This window comes from Nicotiana sylvestris, chromosome 5, assembly GCF_000393655.2.
Source record: "Nicotiana sylvestris chromosome 5, ASM39365v2, whole genome shotgun sequence".
In the NCBI taxonomy this organism is placed as follows: Eukaryota; Viridiplantae; Streptophyta; class Magnoliopsida; order Solanales; family Solanaceae; genus Nicotiana; species Nicotiana sylvestris.
The window spans coordinates 12,728,225-12,742,057 of NC_091061.1; positions in this window are offsets into that span (position 1 = coordinate 12,728,225).

Sequence of the window (13,833 nt, forward strand, 5' to 3'; positions counted from 1 at the left end):
TCCTCTTAGGTTTTGGATTTGATGATTATATCGTCCACATACAACTCTATCTCTTGGGGCATCATATCGTGAAAAATGACTGTCATGGCCCTCATATAGGTTGCCCCGACGTTCTTGAGACCAAATGGCATGAATCTATAACAGTATGTACCCCAAGGTGTGGTAAAAGCTGTCTTCTCTGCATCTTCTTCATCCATCAACACCTGGTGATATCCTGCATAACAATCCACGAAGGACTGTATCTCATGCTTGGTGCAGTTATCCACAAGGATGTGGATGTTCGACAAAGGGAAGTTATCTTTGGGACTTGCCTTGTTTAAATCTCTGTAATCCACACATACCCGGGTCTTCCCGTCTTTCTTTGGCACTGGGACTACATTAGCTAACCATGTGGTGTACTGGACCACTCGGATCACCCCGCTTTCAACTGCTTCGTGACCTCTTCTTTGATCTTGTCACTGATATCAGTTTTAAACTTTCTTTGCTTTTGCTGGACTGGGGGACAGTCTGGGTAAGTAGGCAACTTATAAACCACCAAATCAACACTCAGTCCTGGCATATCGTCATATGACCAAGCAAACACATCTTTGAACTCAAACAAGAGTTGGATTAAGGCGTCTCAAGTTTTTTCGTCTGCGTGAATGCTTATCTTGGTTTCCCTGATTTCTTCAGAACTACCCAAATTAACCGGTTCAGTATCATTTAAGTTCGGCTTAGGTTTCTCAAATTGTTCCAATTCTCGATTTATTTCCCTAAAAGCCTTTTCTTCATCGTACTCCGGTTCTTGGTTCATTATTTCATAGTTAAATAGTGTGTTCGGATCTGGGCATGAAGTCCGCAAGCATGTCATGTTATTTAAAGCTGCATTGTTAGAACTGAAAGAAGAAACAAAAGGGAAAAATAACAAAAATCAGAAAGAATAAAGAAAGATGAATGATGAAATATTGATTTCACTTGGAATTTCTAGATAAAAGGGTTTACATTGGAAAATTAAAAGACAAGAAACTAAATAAAACATCCGAGTTACACCCTAAAATAACTCGTGATGCAGAAAAGGTGGTAGGACAGGTCTACCGGGACTCCCGCCTGATTGGGAATGGCGTAGCCTTCCAATTTTGTAGCTTGGCGTCAGGTCCCATATACAGCACCTCAGCGGTGCTTGAGCCCTCCCCTAGCTGGACCATGTGGGTTTCATATAGTATCTTCCTCATTGCCCCACAGATTTCTTCAATCTCTTCAGCCGTGAAGGCCTCATATTCTTCTTCTTCATGGTATTTTGGCTTGATAAATGTTCTGTACAGATGCGGCACCGGCTGAGACAAGACCCCAACTATCATTTTTTCTATCATTTGCCCATTTTACATCAGTTGGAGTGGGTTGGAAGCCTATCCCAAAGAACCTTTCACTGGCGGTCAGGGTGACAGGTTCAGTTATCCCTTGCAAGGATTTCCCAAGCCCCTTCCCCGGTTTGAAGCCATGTCTGATCATTTCTTTGGCCACCATGATTGATGCATTAGAAAGAAAGGGTTGGGGGCAAGTGTTTCCCTCTTCGTACTGGTTTGCGACCACAATTTCAAAGGCCTGATAAACTATGTGCTCACTCCCCTCTCTTGCTTCAAGACATGGGACTGATGGGTCCCGATAAATTGATTGCTCATCTTCCCAGTGGACCACAATCTCTTGATCTTCGTGCTCAAATTTTACCATCTGATGAAGGGTAGAAGGTATAGCCCTCGCTGCATGAATCCATGGCCTCCCTAAAAGAAAATTGTAGGATGTGTCCATATCCAGAACTTGGAAGGTTACTTCAAAATCTACTGGGCCAATGGTCAGAATCAGATCTATTTCTCCAATTGTGTCCCTTTTTATACCATCAAAAGCCCGTACACAGACATTGTTGGGTCAAATTCTTTCGGTCCCGATTTCCATGTGCTGTAGAGTTGAGAGTGGGAAGATGTCTACCCCAGAGCCTCCATCCAACATAACCCTTTTCGTGTAGTACCCTTCGCATTTGACTGTCAGGTGAAGGGCTTTGTTATACGCAACCCCTTCTGGGGGCAAGTCATTTTTGCTGAAGGAAATCTGGTTAATTACGAAAAACCTTTCTGCCATCCTCTCCAACTATTCTACAGAAGTCTCAACAGGCACATATGCTTCGTTAAGGGTCTTGATCAATACCTTCTAATGTTTGGTGGAGTTCATCAGCAAAGCCAATAAAGAGACTTGTTCGGGAAATTTTCAAAGCTGGTCGATCACTTCATAATCCGCCATTTTCATCTTTTGAAAGAAGGTCTCTGCTTCTTCGGCACTCACGGGCTTTTTAGATGGGAAGCGCTTTCTAGTGGCATTGTTCACCTCTTCCAAATTGACATGCTTTTTAGCCGGGTTATTTTCTTGAACTTCTCCCGAGATTTCTTTGCCTTTGTAAGTTACCACTGATTTGTTGTAGTTCCAGGGCACAATGGTAGGACCCGTCATGGGCTTTTGCAGTGCGCGGCCAATAACCACGGGCTCACTCAGTCTTGGTGGATTAATTGGCCCCCGCATCACATAAGCTCCCTTGGGCACATACATTTGGGCTGCCTTGTTCAGCTCGAATCTCCTAGGAGGACTCAAAGTCATCTGCTTTTCTTTGCGGCCCCAAGGGACATAGAGAATAGCATCTCTGGGAGGCGTTGCCCCAGTCCCCACTTCAACTTTCTTCTCTGATTTTGAAGGGGTGGTTTTGTTATTTTTCTCCCCTTTGTCTTGCTTCGGGGCAGCTTTTGGTTTCTTTTCTACATCAGCAATGGCAATGATGGCCTTCAACGCCGGGTCAAATTCCTTGTCCTCACAAATCATTCCGATTATCGGCCGTTGTTGTAGGCTGGCAGTGGGTTATTAGTCACATTGGGGACATTCTCATCTCTTAGCACTATCTTCCTTTGTTCTATAAAATTCTCCACTGCTCTCTTCAGCGTCCAGCAATCATCAGTGTCGTGCCCTTCTGCCCCTGAGTGATAGGCGCATCAGGCACCAACTCTGTAAGAGGGTGATGTTGGGCTTTGCCTAGTTTGAGGAACCGGCTGTAGCAGACCCATTTGGACAAGATTTGGAAACAGACTGGAGTAGGATTCGCCGATTGGTGTAAAATTTGGCCTTCTAGGTGGTTCACGAGGGGGAAAAGTGTTTTGTGGAGAACGGGGGTTGTAGTGGTTTTGGTAAGGAGGCTGGTTTCTAGGAAATGGAGCTTGGTTATGGTTGGCTTGTTGCTGTGGCCGGACATAAGGTTGAGCATTCATGACCGTGTATGGATGATGAGCATAGGCCAAGTCTTGGTGGGGTAATAGTGTTATGGGGTCCTTTCTGGGAGGAGGGATCTAGGAGTACGGTATTTTCTTGCACCCGACACTGCCATGGATGTTTCTTTCTTTTTCTTGCCTTTCGCTATTCCTCCGGACCCACCCTGAATGGATTGGGAAGTAGCTCTGATAGCGGATTGGCTTAGAATTCGACCCGTTTTCAACCCGTTTTCAACCATTTCACCAATCTTGATGGCTTTAGCGAACGGTTTACCTATAGCAGACATCATATTTTGGAAGTAGTCGGCTTCCTGAGCTTGGAGGAAAACTGTGACCATTTCGACCTCATCCATTGGAGGCTTTACCCTAGACGCCTGCTCACGCCATTTAACTGCGTACTCTCGGAAGCTTTCCGAGGATTTCTTTTTCAAGTATGTCAATGAGTTCCTATCTGGAGTAATATCAATGTTTTACTGGAACTGCCTGACGAAGTCTCCAGCAAGATCATCCCAGATGTGCCAACGGGATATATCCTGGTCCATATACCACTCAGAGGCGATGCTAACTAGACTTTTTCCGAAATAGGCCATGAGTAGTTCTTCCTTTCCACCGGCCCCTCGCAATTGATAGCAATATTTCTTGAGATGAGCAATAGGATCACCGTGCCCATCGTACTTCTCAAATTTTGGGGTTTTGAATCCCAATGGTAAGTGTGCATGAGGGAACATGCATAAATCTGCATAGGACACACTTTTCTGCCCACTCAAGCCTTGTATGTTCTTGAGGCTCTGCTCCATACTCCTCATCTTCTTCGCAATCTCTTCTTGCCCAGGAGTTCTGGTAGTATTTTCTTGCCCCGCAGTGAACTCAAATTGAGGTGGCTGAGGATAAGTATAAGTGGGAAACTGAGGAGGTTCTATCTGAAAGGTGGGTGTTTGGAAGGTGAAAGCCGAGGGGTCAAAACTGGGCCTAGGCAGTGTAGGCTGTGTAGGCTGTGTCGTGGCCGAGCATGGGGGAAGGGTGAATATATTTGAAGCTGCACCGGACATGAACACCTGTGAGCGAACCTCAGAAGGCGTTCCCACAAAATGAGCTAAGATAGTTGGATGTCCTAGTGGGGTATTTGGGCGACTTATTGGAACATTGGAAGTACCACCTGATCTAGAAAAAAGTTCGGGGAATCCTAGGATTGCACTTGGTGGATCTCTTCCATTTTCCCAAGCGTCCCACACTTCCATAACCCGAAAACGCAAGATTCTATATTTTTTGGAAGCTACCGATTCTGAGGTCGAGATGCACGAGATTGGGATATCATCCGTGATGGGAATTGTAGGCAGAGTCAGTTCTGAAGACATTCTGATGCTCCCCTTCGATATAGTAAAGTACGGGTGCGAAGCCAGGTTACCACGAAAAACCAACCACCGTTCTATAAACACCATGGACTAAGAGTAATAGCAGCAAACGGTTAGTTTGACACAAATAACAGATAGGTAATCGCACGTTGGGGTGTGATGCACCTATACAGTCAAATGTGTTTCTACATGTTTTGCAATGGTTGCATGCTTCATCCCGGCTTTTACTTGTTCTTTCCCGTTTTTCTTCTTTCCATTACCACTCTCTTTTGCTCTTTTTTTTTGGGTTATGCTCGAATCCTATGTTGATTGCCTACGTATCATGACCCCGCATGAATCAGACCAAGCGTAGTTCTGGGGGCGATAAAATGTAAAACTAAATAACAAAATATTTTGGGTTTTTCAATTTTTCTCATAAAAGGGAAATACTCTGGATTACAACGATTCAAAACTAAAAGGAAGACAACAGACTCCAACAACAAGATGACAATACAGACTCAAGAACTGACTAACATAATAAAAAATAAACTAACAGACTCCAACAGAAAAGAAAGATACAGACTCAAGCAAAAATCAAGAATACATTAATACTCCTGGTGCCCGCGGGACATCATTCGGTCTCGCCGCGGGCCTAAATGCGAGATCACCTTGCAGTCACTCCAAATCACTCATAACTTGGCGGACAAAAGTCATAACTGCAGCGAAAAAGGTGGTACGAGTCATGTCCTCGCACGCTTGGCATTTCATGGTAAAGTAATCAGCGATGGTTCTGATCCTTTCTCTAATTCTGCCTTTTTCCTAAAGCAACCACCCTATTTGTTGATTCCGGGCTTCTAACACTTGAGAGTCATGAAGGTGTTGATCTTGCAACTGTTGCATTCCTTCCTCTATTTGAGCCATCAGATCATAACAGTGTTCCCTATCAGCTTTGAAATCTTTAGCCTGCTTGGCTGCCTCATTCTCGAGAGTGGTTACCTTTCTTCTTGGGCTAGTGATGGTCCCTTCATAGTTCCTCTTCATTTGTTGCATAACCTATGCCCGCTCTTCTGCCTTCTTTGTCCATTATGCCCGGATTTTCGCTAGATTGGCTTCAGACTTTTCCAGGTCTTCTTGACACTCAAGGACCTTTTTTTTTCAGACCGCTTATAAGTCTTTCATCAGCCCAGCTTCTTTCCGGGTTTCTAGCAGCTATTTTCATCTTCCGGATCTGAGCTTTAAGGGCCTCATTTTCCTGAGTTAGTTTTTTCTTTTCTCCCTCGTCTGCGGCGGCTTGAACACCATTTTCAAACTGAAGCTCCATGACTCACCTTTCCAACTGGCTTATTTTGGCCCTGTACTCATTTTCTTTGGTCAACCAGTCCCATTGCACCTGTGCCCCATCGGTGAACTATTGGACATGGGGTCTTTTTGCGGGCCTTTCAGGAATCTGGAATCTTTTGCCGAACCAGACAATGTACTTAGGGTCCACTTCACCTCTAGTTAGATTTCACATCATGGTCTTAGGTTCAAGAAATCTACATTCATTCCACACATGGCGAATTTTCCCTTCTGGAAATATGGCTTTTGGGCCCAATTCAATTACATGTTTACTCAAATCTTCATCATTGGGGACGGTTTGAAATCTTCCTAATTGGAGCAAAACCCTGTGTGGAGCATAAGGCTAGATGATCTGGATGCCCATCAAGAGGAGATAACACACTTCAGCTGACATGTACACTGCTTCGGTGGCAGGAAGCCATCCGAATGCCCACTCAATTTTATCGTCAGTCAAGGATCTCAAATGTGCAAGCCAAGCTTCAATACCCTTGGGGAATTCAATACCTGCCACTCGGCTTTCAAATTCTTCAATGCAGCTCAAACCGGTCAAACCGTAATTCATATACCCAACCCGGTGGCAGAGATGTTCTTGCAGCCATAATTGTAGTAGCAGATTGCAACCTTGGAAGAACTTTCCTCCTTCCCGACAGATAGTCAAGGCTCGGTAGATTTCAGATAAGATTAGAGGAACCACAGTGCTGTTGGCTTTCTTGATTGCAACATCGATCATTCCCACGAGACCTATCTCTATATTACCATCTTTTCGCGGACAAACTACAACACCCAAGAAAGCTACCATAAAAGCTAAACCCTGCCTTGCCTCCCATTTGTCTTTATTTCCGGCAAGGGTTAGACCAGTGTTCGGCTCTTCAAAACCCCGGGGGTTACCATATCGATGATACAAGAACTGGAGCGTGCAATACCCTTTTGATAAATTTCCGTCCCGAATATCCCGACTAATACTCAGCAAATCCAGAAATCTGTTGGGGGATATCTGTCTTGGTGCCAATGGATATCGACTTCTAAAGTTTCCGTTAAGGCCCGCATAACCTGCAACTTCCTCCAATGTAGGTGTGAGCTCAAAGTCAGAGAAGCGGAACACATTGCGAGTCGGGTCCCAAAAAGGTATTAAAGCTTCAATTATGTCCAACCTTGGCTTGATGTTTAATAGTCCGACGAGGCCTCCCAGAACTCTTACCACTGTTTCTCTACTACCTTTTACTAGATCATTCCACCACATGTGGAGCTGTAAGGGGATCTCTTTAAGGACTGTGAAGGGTTCAATTTCATTTGTGCTCATCCTGCACATTTATTAAGGTGTTTTAATCACTCATTTTGACCCAAAAGTGATACCATTTTTTTTTTGAAAATTTTACTTTGAAAATAAAACTCAGTTTTGCAGATACGGCCTTTCAACACATCGGGGAAGAATATTTTATGGCTGTGCCTGCTAACCGTACAAAAATGACCAAAAGGGGCTATTCTTGCAAAAACAGCCTTCCGACGCCTTTTTTGAGGACATTCGGCTTATTTTAAGCAAGAACGACATCACTCTGCTTATTGTGACAAAAATAATTTTTTGTTGTTTTTGGGTTATTTTTGCAAAAAAGGTAAGTTGGACCCGATGGGGGTTGCCTACGTATCCCACATCCGGTGAGAATCAAATTGGCATAGTTCAGGCAGATTGGACGAAAATAAACCAATTATTTTTCAAACATAAAATTTTTGTCATAATTTTGGCAGAGTTTCAGCATATTTTTGGACACTGATTTTCAAAACAAATGATTATCTCTCCGAGCCCTCACATTGATTTTATTTTTCCAAACTTTTCTCCTATTATTCATAAGCCGGTCAACATGCAAATCTGAAGCAAATAAATGCACAAGTAGCAAGTAGGATGCATCAGGATGGTCTTTCCAGTTGGGGTACACCTGTCCTAGACAGACCCAACCCCTGTGTTGAGTCTCCTAATTCAAATGCACGTGATGCAAACAAACATTCCTACTAGGGATCCAGCATGAGGCTTTGTTATACTAGGTTTGAAACCTGGGTTTATTGTTCTAGACCTGGCTTACCCGAGCAGACAACTCGAGCCGAGGGGGGCAGCGTACCGGGAATACAGAAGCTTCACCGGCTTTGCAACTTGTTCGAACCTCGTTCTAAAATTGGATAAGACTCTAAACAGAAGAGAAGTCACATGAAGTGCACCCTTCTCCATGATTTAGAAGACTCAGAGAGAGGAAGAGTTTCGTAGCAGTTTATATACAGTTCATACAAAATCAAAGCGGTAAAAAGCGGCATTTAGCACATTAGGCTCAAACATGTAAAAAAAATTAGATAACAGATAAAGCCAATCATAACAGCTATTTAAGCTTGAATCCTTGAACCCTGAATCAGAGATTCTGGGTTCGAGTCTCCAGCGGAGTCGCCAGTGCTGTCACACCTCCTTTTTACACACCCGAAGGTAGTATAAGGGAGTTTTTCCAATTTAAGTGAAATTATTCAAAATGGGATTATTTATTTGATTTTAGAGTCGCAACTTGGAATATTTTAATTGGTGTTCCAAGTCACTGATTTATTTTAAATCCCAAATCAAGGAAATTTTGACTTTCCTTCTTGAAGCCTATGAACCAGAAATTCTAGATAAGGAATTCTGTTAACCCGGGAGAAGGTGTTAGGCATTCTCGGGTTCCGTGGTTCTAGCACGATCGCTTAGCAATTACTATTTGGTTTCAATTGTCTAATTACTTATTTTAGTACCTATGTGCATTTAACTTTTAACCGCTTTTAATAACTTGATTTATTCAAAAATTAAAGAATTGAGTTACGCGTACGTATACTCTTTTCCTTTGGCGCTTCAAAAATCATGTCACGCGAATGTGTCCACAATTAATAACGCTTTGTTTATTTTATTAAGAAAAGTTTGGTTGAAGTTGCGCGAACGCATCCCTCGAGTCTTTTAATAATTTAATTTGCAATTATATTACGCGAACGTATATATAATCGCAATACTAATCCAAATCGGGCCTAAAGCAAACTACGATGGTTCAAATTAATAAAAGGTTTGCGAGGCCATGGAAAATTTAATAATGGCACACCTCGATCTTAAAGAGTTATTATTAATTACATGAGGACCATGGGTTATTTAATTAAATGGCACACCTCAAATTTTCTATATAAAAAGCTAACTAGTTTTGTGAGGGCCATGGGCTTAAGGGTTTTATTTGGCATCGTACGCCTCAAATTATTTAAAAAAAAGGTTATATATTTAAAGGCAAATTAAAGGTGCTCCTACTTTAATCTAATTTTTTTAAAAAATACTAGTTATCGCAACCACATCACGGGATTTCCTATACAATAAAAGAGGGAAAGGGAGTAACATATTGTTGGCACAATATAATACTTTTAGATTTCCTATAGAACATGCAGAGATCGCCATTGTCTAAAATCAAACAAATAGATGTCTAATGAAAAATGTGTAAAGTAAACTCTAAATATTTTCATATCAAAAGCACATAAAAAATAAAGCTTAAATTTTTCATGAAAACAATCAATAATCGTATGGAACAAAAGTATAACCATCTCGATAGGCAGAGGAAGAGTGGAACACATGGCTAGAAGAAATTAGCAAAATGCAGTAGTATTTATATGTTATAAATTTCATGTTCAATCAACAGAAAGAGCACTGTACAAAGAACAGTGCAACAATACTAGAAGACGTTTGCTATACTCTGTATTTATATCCATTATCTGATAGTCAGAGCAAAAAAGAAGGAATTATCCATGCCAAATTGAAGAGTAAAAGAGGAAAGCATAACTTTTCTATTTAGGGAAAGTGACAAGGAAGATGTGGTTTGACGAATCTGCAGATGATTTTTACAATTTATTTTTGCAGCCTAACAACCAAATAAGAAATCAACTCCACGCTAGTTTGTAGATTTTGAAATATTGTGACCTCAAACTTAACTCAACTAAAGAAAATCATATTATGAAAATAATAATCTGGAAACTTAAAGGGTATGCCACATCCGTGTAAAACGTTCAACATGAAACATAGATGAACAATTCACTGCCAATTTTAGAGAACTATGACAACCTAAACTTTAATCACATGGCTTGCAGAATCAGATTTATACATCTTAAATACATAAGAACACACAGTGATGTCTACTCAACACAAACAATAAAACAATTACCATTACATTAGGTATTTCATCATTTTTTAAAACAGGACTACACACATTGAAGGTCTGAGCAGTACCTTGGCCAAACAAAAGACGGAGAAAATAAGTCTCTGATTTTAAGAAGCAAATAACAGAGATACGGAGCTCAGCACAGTTCGACAAAAAAAAACCCGAATTGCAGCCAAAACTCGAGTAGAAATCCACAGCACGCAGGGATCCCAGCCACAAACTCAACTCAAACTTAAATCAAGAAACCATTATTGAGAAGAAAAAAAAAATTAATGATCGAAGGAAGCACTGAGATTTGTAAAATTTTCATCCCTTTCAAAATGCAACAAGATTTCTGTCTAAAATCAAAACTCAGACTATGATTTTTTTTGTGTGTGTTTTTCCTTTGTTGAATCAGGAAAGAAGAAGCTTTAGAAGAAGCAATTCTAAGAAAAACCTACAACTTTCACTACTAGATTTCTTTAAAGATTTTTTTTCCTGATTTTTCCCTTGATTTTTCTTCTCCCCCTCTTCTGACAAATCCGTTGGGGATAAAGGTGACGTGGAGGGGAGGGGACCATGTGGGTGAACTCGGAAATGAGTTGAGACGAGTTGAAAGAAGAAGACAAAGGAGCAGTGCACAAAGGCGCCGCTTCTGGGTTGGGATTTAGGGTTCATGAATTTTGGGCAAAGTTTATAAGATGGTTTATATATTAGGGCAACGGGCGGGTTGGACCGGTGGGTTTGGATCATATCTTTGGGCTGGGGCGGTAGAAAATTGTTTGGGCTGGGGGCTGGACCAAATTAGGCATCAAGGTAGCCCAAACTCAAATAAAGAAAAACTTTATCTTTAATTAACCCCTTTTTATTCCTTTTCTTTTTTCTTTTACTTTTTTTTTAATTAAAAATCCCCAATAATTAAAAATCCTAAATTATCTAAAAATGTGAAATTAAATTAGTTACTTAATTATAAAAATTGTAAACATCACTTAACTCTATATTAAAAGAGAAAAATCAATAAACTAAGAATTAAAAGATAAAAATGTAAAAAATGAACTTTTTTTGTAATTTTTCCTTTTTATAAAACAATTAATTTACTAATTAACCTAAAGTGTAAAATAAATCCTAAATGCAAATACAGAGTATTTTTTCATTTTTCATGATTTAACTAAAATTTAAACACATATAGAAAATTGCAATTAATTAAGAAAACTCTACAATAATTCCTAAAATAGCAAACAAAAATAAAGAAATATCAAATTTTTTGGGATTCTGCAGGAGTAATTCATGTGGGCAAAAATTACGTGCTCACATGGCTTATAGACTTGCATTGCCGCCGAGCTTATCAGTCGTACATCCAGCGTTTCATGTGTCCATGCTCCAGAAATATCACTGCGATCCATCCCACGTGTTAGATTTCAGCACTGTCCAGTTGGACAAGGACTGTCTTATGAGGAGGAGCCGGTAGCTATTCTAGACCGGCGAGTTCGCCTGTTGAGGTCGAAGAGTTTTCCTTCTGTTCGTGTTCAGTGGAGAGGTCAGCCTCCTCAGGCATCGACCTGGGAGTCCGAGTCCGATATGCGGAGCTGTTATCCCCATCTTTTCCTCGACTCAGGTACTTCCTTCTTCTGTCCGTTCGAGGATGAACATTTGTTTTAGAGGTGGAGAATGTGATGACCCAAAAGGTCATCACTTGTTTTAAAATGAAATTCCGTGTTCTGAGGCCTTGAAAACCTCATTTAGAGTCACCTTGATTTGCATGTGCAGTCCAGGCACGTAGCCGGAAAGCTTAAATATAATAATTTGTGAAAAATGATAAGTTTTAATTATAGAATGAGCTAATTTGACTTCGGTCAACGTTTTGGGTAAACGGACCCGGACCTATGTTTTGACGGTCCCGGAGGGTCCGTAGGAAAATATGGGACTTGGGCGTATGCTCGGAATCGAATTTCGAGGTCCCAAGCCCGAGGAATGAATTTTCAAAGGAAATTGTTTTCTGGAATTGTTTAAAGAAATTTGAAATGAAATTTGATTAGAACATGATGGTATCTGGCCCGTATTTTGGTTCCGGCGCCCGGTACAGGTCTTATATATGATATAAGACATTTCTGTAGAATTTGGTGAAAAACAGATGTCATATGACGTGATTCAGACTTAAATTGCAAAATTTATGTTTAAAGAAGTTTTGAGAAAATTTCATTGATCTCAAGATTTAATTTGATGTTCATGATGTTATTTTGATGATTTGATTACACGAGTAGGTCCATATGATGTTTTTGAGTTAGTATTCACACTTGGTTTGGAGTTCCGAGAGCTCAGGTGAGTTTCGGGTAGGTTCCGGGATGTCTTAGGCTTAAAAATATAGGTGTTGCATGTTCAGAGAGGTGGAAGACCTCTGAGCCGACCAGTGCGGTCCGCACAAAAAGGAATGTTGCCGCGGAGGGTCTTGTGCGGCAGCACTGGATTTTGTGCGGACCGCGGTGAGGGCCTGTGCGGCCGCAATAGTTTTGGTGCGGTCCGCGGTGAAGAACACTTCACTGGTCCGACTTCGGAACCTATATCTTTTGATACATAAAGAATTTTGAGATGATTCAAAAACGAAAGTTGTAGCCCTTTGTGTTTAGTTTCCGGAAAGGTAAAGAAATCACAATTTCGATATCTGTAGAGAAAGTTATGGCCAAAATACTAAGACCTGGCACTGCAGAACACAGGAAGGTCTGTACGGTCCGCACAGGGCATCTGATGCCAGTATATTTAGACGGGATTTTCAGTTGTTTTTCATTTTTTAAGACCCCAAAAATATAAGAGGCGATTTTTCAAACAACCTTTCTTCTCCAAATCAATTGTAAGTTGTTTTTAACTAGTTTTCTTCAGTCATTAACATCTTTTAACATGATTTCAACTTCAAATCAATTATTTTCATGGGGGAAATTGGGTGTTTTGGGTAGAACCTAGATTTTTCAAAAATTGGGGATTTGGACCTCGATTTGAGGTCGGATTTCAAAATAAATTACATATTTGAGCTCGTGGGGAAATGGGTAATCGAGTTTTGGTTCAAATCTCGGGTTTTGATCACGTGGTCCTGGGGGCGATTTTGACTTTTTGGGTAAAACTTTGGAAAACTCATTTTCATGCATTCAAATTGATTCATTTAGAGTTTATTGATGTAATTAAGTAAATTGTGACTAGATACGAGCGAATTAACGGTGGAATCAAGGGGTAAAGCTATAATTGAACCTTGAGTTGTGTTCGTGGCATCGAGGTAAGTATTTGGTCTAACCTTAGCTTGAGGGATTAGGAGTTGAGTCTTATTTGCTACGTGATAATTGTTGAGTACGACGTATAGGCATGGTGACGAGTATCTATACGTTGGTGTCTAGCATGACCGTGAGTCTTTAAATTTTGAAGATCTTGATTTCGTTGTATCTTTCATGCCTTGGTGATGATTTCTAATTGTTGTGGAAAGTTTGTGGAAAGAATTGTAACCTTTGAACATCGAGTAGCATCGACTCAAGTTATATTATGAATTGTGAAAGTATAGGAGATGATTGAACCCTTTGGAGCATTGGCTCAAGTGGTAAAGTGAGTATGACATAAAAGTGTAAGAAAGAGAAAGATTATTGAATTGTCCCCTTGCCAGGATATTGTTGCTTTGTTGATTATCTCCCTTGCCGGGATGTTGAGATTATTGATGTTGTTCCCTTGCCGGGA